The 6,489-nt window shown below is 36.8% G+C and overlaps 1 long non-coding RNA gene across 1 annotated transcript; it reads left to right on the top strand.

The window, feature by feature from the left end:
• The first annotated feature begins 3,443 nt into the window (after positions 1-3,443).
• Positions 3,444-5,360, top strand: LOC113530405 (uncharacterized). The gene is made up of 3 exons (XR_003403150.3): positions 3,444-3,714; positions 3,977-4,111; positions 4,223-5,360. It is a non-coding gene; the product is annotated as an uncharacterized LOC113530405 (long non-coding RNA).
• The last annotated feature ends 1,129 nt before the right edge of the window (positions 5,361-6,489 follow it).

Raw genomic sequence — 6,489 nt, 5'->3', positions numbered from 1 at the left:
TGTGCTTATTTTATGATAGAACTATATTTTCACAAAGCATGTTGGAGGAACATTTTATTAATTCTGTGTTAAAACTATACTTCAACAAATTATGGTTGAAAGGCATTCATTTATCAGCAAATTACTCTAAAAATATTTTACTATTGACAGAATGAACAGAGATGTGGTCAGATATACATTTTTACAGTGGTAAAAATACCAGAAGCTGGTTATGAATTGGCTGTAGCTGCAACTGTTAGCATCTTTTTTTTAAATTAATTACTCATTAACAAGGTCAGGAATGCTGCAAAACTGAAGTCGGGACTGTAAATAAACAAGTTATTAGCTGTAAAAAAGCTCATTATAAAATTTAAATATATATGAATATATGAACTATGCATGCATGTGCTCGTTGTTGAACATCAGTGTTGAACAGAGTTACTTATTGCATTCTTGTATAGTGACATCGCCCTGATGAACAATTTTCTTAATTTTTAATTTTCAAGGTTTGTGTAGAATACAAAATACGTGAAATTTAAACACATATTAAGAGAGACAACACACATTATTTTTTGTGACTCTTAAAGCTGCATACACCACATTTTCCCACAGATATTTAAATCACGCAACTTGATAGCCATCCCGATAGCTGAAATCCATCAGCGATTGCTAATACTATTGTCATTCATTCCAAGCCTACTTTGGAAAAGTGTACTTCAGGTTAGGTATGCTAATGTGGTATTTTTAATGTTCCTTATAAAAGTACATATTTACTGACTGCTTATTTTATGATAGAACTATACTTTTATAAAGTATGTTGGAGGAACAAGTTAAAGTGGTTTCAGCAGCTTCAACAGGCCACCTAAGACCTAAGTGCAGACCGGATCTATATCTGGTATCACACTCATGGCAGTCTGTTAAACCTAAGGCGCCTGCTGGCCCACACCAAGACAATGGAGCGGCTAACCCAAGAACCACTGTTCGCTGATGATGCTGCCCTCATTGCCCGCACAGAGACAGAGACAGTGCTTCTACCAGAAGTGCTTCTATACCATCCTCAACATTTACTAGAGTGACTACTGAAGACACAGCTACACAGCACATCTCCACCTGCCCAAATTCGTGCTGTATGATGAGCTGTCTTCAGGCCACCACATCAGAGGGGCAGCAAAAAGAGGTTCAAAGACTCTCAAAGAGCCAGCCATGAGGGAAAAGAGAAACAAGCAGAAGAACTGTGCATCCCCAGCACAGATCCCAGACCAGACTTTCATCTGCAGCTGCTGCGACCAAACCTGCCTGTCCTTTATAGGCCTTGTCAGCCCCCAGCGAGCCTGCAGTTGACATGGACAACCCCCTTCCTGATCTCAGTTAACAAAGTTAAGACAAGAGAGAAATATATAAGCACAGTATATAGAACTGGGTCACTCACATTTAAATGAATGTGTCTGAGGCACAATGATTTGGAATAAGTACATATATGAATATATAGGATATTTGACTGACCCTGAAGGAATAAGAAAACACTAATACTAATAATGTTACACAGACATGTCATGGTTAGTCAATTAATGCAATAGTCTTGCTCCTCTAAAACTGAGCATTTGGCCACAACTTAATTAATTTAATAATTTATTACCTGTGTAATTGTGAGAAGGTGAGAATGTCAAATTTTAGTGTTTTTTTTTTCCCTGTCTGTGAATTTTTTTTACAGTGTATATCAGAATTAATTTTCTTGCCGCTAAGCAGGATCAAAGTAATGTATGAAAAATGTGTTATTCTTGTATAGTTCACCCATGACAGCAAAGATGTGCTTAAGTCAACCTGATGTAACTTAAAAATTGTATGTGCTGCAGAACAACAACAAAACAATGCCTTATGATCTGCAAAAAAATAAATGGCATTGAATAAAGGCATTGAATGTTGGTAGTGTTATCCTCTTATTTATATATGTTTTTTTAGCGCTCAAATTGTTACTGTTTTCCATCCTGAATCTGCATTAATCAATGTGTAACAATGGAGAAAAGAGTTGTGGCAGAGATCTGCTGTGTTACAAATATGAGAGGGGAATGTTGTAGTTGATGAAGAGCACTACTGGGATTACTGCACTGTAACAGAATCAGCCCTGTACGCACTGCAGCAAACACCAGCAACAGCAAAAAGGGGAGAGAGAGAGAGAGAGAGATTAATAAATAAAGAATGGTTCTGTATGAAGTGAGTGTATATGGTTCTTAGCTGTGTGTGCTGCATCTGGCTTATCAAGGCTAGAGTTCACTTTATAGAAATCAGAAGAATCTCTTTTCTAGACAGCTAATACAGATATATACCGTGTGATATTCCCAGCATAGTTAATATATTGAAATGCAATATGTTAAAGCAAGAGTGTGATTGTGGGTGTGTTTTATGTCTGATCAACTGTTTGGTAGGTGTTTCACTATGCTTTGATTTTCATTCAGGACCACCAAACTGGAGTCTGCCCTCCCGCTTTTAAGAAGAAAGAATACAGTGTATCATCTCAGAAATTCTCCATCATGAAATTAAAAGGTTTGAAGTCATTTACATTGTTTTGTTTTTTATTATATACAAGTAGAATTATAGATCATATTGATTCTGTTATAAAATATATTATAATGTGTGATAATGTATTATAGTGTCAGTGTTATTGTTTCAATGGAGATCAAGCTAGTTTGCAAAACTGATGGAGGAAGACTTGACATTAATAGTTGAGTCAACAACAAAATTTGTTTTATTATTTCTTTCAAAGCACAAGGAACCATGAAAGCTTCAACAGTGAAGAAAGAAAAGAAATGCCAGTAAAAATCAGTAATGCAGATGACCTTTTTTTCACAGCGTTGAGCATGTGTTTAACAGAAAAGGAAAAGAATTACAGGTTGCATGGTTATACAACAGGGATGCAGGATGGCATGTCACCTTGGGGTGCTAGTATTTTAAGCAGAATTTTTAATTTTAATGCTTTTCTGCATTAATGCAGAAAAGCATTAAAAGGAGCGTAAGCTGCTCTTTAATTGGCCAGATTATACTCTTCCTACTCTGTGAAACTTGGGTATTCATCTTAGTATGTCTGTGAATTTATATGATACATCTCCAAGAGTGGTAAATAGCAGACTGAAGCTGAATTAATTCAAATAAAACTCCTAATTGCTATCCCTTGAGCTCCATTGCACTGTGCATTAGATGACAAATGCCATTTCTGGGTTTCTTAAACTTGCCCCCTGTGCTCACAACTAAAGGCAGTCTGATTAGCATCACTTCACAGACCAAAGTCACAACCAAAGCCACAACCAACTTCATTTCCTAGCAGCATCACAGACTACAAACCATGTCACATGGTTCATTCACACACTCTAGTTCGCTGACTTTCTTATTACCCACACCTGTTCCAAATTACCTGCACCAAATAACACGGACGTTCAAACACTCTTTGTGAAGTCTCACTCCTAGTCAGTTATAGTGATATTAGTAACCCTTTTGTTCTTGTGTTTGCCATAGTCCAGCCTGATTGCTGATCACCTGACTCTGGCTTGTTTTTTGATCATGTTTTTGCAATTGTGTTTTGGATTGTCTGGCTGATTTTCACTAAAGAACCTGTACTTTCATCTAACCTCCTCCACCTCCGTGACAGAAGAATTCAACATTCATGCATGCATCAAAGCGAACCTCTGGCAAACTCAAACACAGCACAACAACAATTCTTCCCTGGAAATCACTACTCTAATGGTGCAAAGTTCCCAATCGACACTTATTATTAATATGCTATTATTGGTGATGCTATCATTAGAATGGTGAAGGAAAATTGAGCTGTTACACACAGTTTTCCGGGTGCTAAGATTTTATACGCATGCTACTAGTATTATCCATTAAACAGAGCAAATTATGTCACTGACAGACAATCTGAGATTTTAAAGTAGGATTTTAACCATCTTTTTGAACTTTCTTATACCTTTTTTTTCTCTGGTCCAATCCCCTCTTTTAATCACAGCACTGTATTCACCAGATCTGGCTGTCATCATTTTGCTCCTCAGCATACATTATACATTCATGCATTCTGCATTCTACAAACCTTTTTTGGGATCATCTGCAGTTTTATAAGCATGAGGGAATCCACCCCAATAATGTAAGTACATGCGACTTTCTGCTAATATCTTTTGCAGGCTCCATCAATCTACTAGTAGTTGACTATATAAACTAATGTGATGTGATTATGCTCACGTTTTGGTACTTGTAGCACCCCCTAGAGGCTACTGCAGCCCGGGTTTAATTCCTGGCCGGGGAACCGTGCAACAGTGCACTCTCAGTGCCAGTTCCAAGCCTGGATAAAAATTGGGGAGGGCTGCGTCAAGAAGGGCATCCGGGCAACCACTGATCTGCTGTGGCGACCCCTAACGGGAGCAGCCGAAAAAGGAGCAATAACACCATTTTAAATTATTGACCAGCTGTGAGGGTATTACTCACTCCCCACTGGATGCATTAGAAATACTAAAGCTTAGAGGGTCACTCCTAAAGGTTCAGAGCACATTCCTGTAAAAACAAATCCATTATGTTGATCAAGCCTTTATTACTGATATATACTACTCTTATTTGGAGTTTGTTCCATTCCCAATCCTGATATTACACTGGACCATTTTCTACTTTAATTCTAAAGCAGAAAAATACACCAGATTATAAAAGATTTAGAATAAAAAAAAATATATCAAATTCTTGGTTTAACCCAGAACTTGCTGGTGAACTTCATTTTAGAGACATGTGGGTGTGGCTAGAACCACTGGCTCACATGTGGACTGACAGACATTCAGACATCTCCAGAATAAATGCATAAACTTGATTCGAAAATCAAAAACAAATTTCTATCTTACTTCTCTCTCAGTTTTGGCAAAACTTAGGCAGGCTTGGATTTTTTTTTTCATGAGAAAGGGGTTTCGTCTAATCACCCTACACCACAGCCTAGACATGTGAATAATACGAGAGATTGTCACATGCAGGGAATGACTAATACTTGCCAGATATTCCTGCAGCTCCGGTAATGTTACCGCATGTCACTTGGCAGTCTCCTTGATAATTTTTTTTCTTGTCCTTCCGATAATTTTTTACAAAAAAAAAAAAAACTGCAATTTTAACAAGAGAGTGTAGAAACCATATATCCACTGTACGTATTAACTCAGATTCAGCTTGTCAAAAAAGCACTGACTCTTTAAAAAAGCACTGAAAAGCAATGCTGAAACATTTTACTTTGCTTACCTTTTACCCTCTACCTGTTTTGTTTGACATATTTCTTTAAGAGTTTCATTATTCTGTCAAACTGCCTATACCTTTTTTTCTTTAGCTCATTTTTTTTAGTTGATTTAGCTGATTAATTAACTATATTGTCTATAGTGTCAAATTACTATTTTGGTACCTTAATATATTATGTTAGCACAGGTTAACTGACTCTATTTTCAGACATTTTATCCCATCCAACACTTCAGCTAGTGTATAATGAGGGAGCTATTCTGAGGTAGATATATAGCAATGGAAACCAATGAGCCATACCCAACTTAACTGCCTCTGTTTTGTGCTAAACACAATCTTAATGAGTCATAAGGATTTTTGCACAGGATAAATACTTAAAAATAAAATACAGGGACAGAGATAGACATATACTGTATAGTGTAGGTATATGAAAGTGTTTTGTCTTTTATAATTAAGAAATGTGTTTAGGCTTTGATTGTTTAGCCTCAGTTCCATTTCCTAAATTGAAAATGCTTATTTTTCCTCAAGAGGGAGTAGTGCTAAGCATTATTAATAGATAAAGTATGCATGTGTACGGTATAATGTGTTAATAACAAGCTGTATCAGAAATACATACACACTGTCCTACAGTTCATCATAGCAGCAGTTTCACAGAGATTCGTTAACCCATTTCATTAATGCAGCCTGACTTTTTTCAAACATGCTTGGACAGTTTTTTGTATCTGTTCTCAATGCTGTAGGAAGCAATAAATACTGACCCAAGGCAGGATTTTCTTCCCTTCTGGCGTGAATTCGTTGGATTGATCTTTGCTTATGTCTGTGCACCCACTGCAGCAGTCAACACACAGATCACTGGGGTTAGAAGATACTGTGTACATATGTGTTAAAGATGTGATAGATTACAAATAGCTATTTGGATTGAACGAATACTGTGTTCTAAACAGATAGAAATTAAGGTACCAACAGGAGGCACACTGTTAGTTTTTTTTTTTTTTTTTTTTGGAAAGCTTGCCAGAAAGGTTCATAGGGCAAAGGTTCATCTGGTTGAGACTAGAGGTGTATGTCAGCATGCAACAAAAAAGTAGAGTAAGCAGGATGTTTTGGGTGTGGGTATGAGCAGTCATATGAAACATGTGAGTAGCTGGACAGTGCATTTACATAGAAATTGCCTATTCAGGGACATAGTGCTTGGAATTAAGCTACTGGTTTGTTTATACATATTTTGGGAATAGAACCAACTAAATATTTTTTAGCAAATCACTGACC

The sequence above is a fragment of the Pangasianodon hypophthalmus genome, chromosome 16 (genome assembly GCF_027358585.1).
Source record: "Pangasianodon hypophthalmus isolate fPanHyp1 chromosome 16, fPanHyp1.pri, whole genome shotgun sequence".
In the NCBI taxonomy this organism is placed as follows: Eukaryota; Metazoa; Chordata; class Actinopteri; order Siluriformes; family Pangasiidae; genus Pangasianodon; species Pangasianodon hypophthalmus.
Note: the sequence above shows the minus strand (reverse complement) of the source record. Positions and strands in the feature narration are given on the sequence as shown.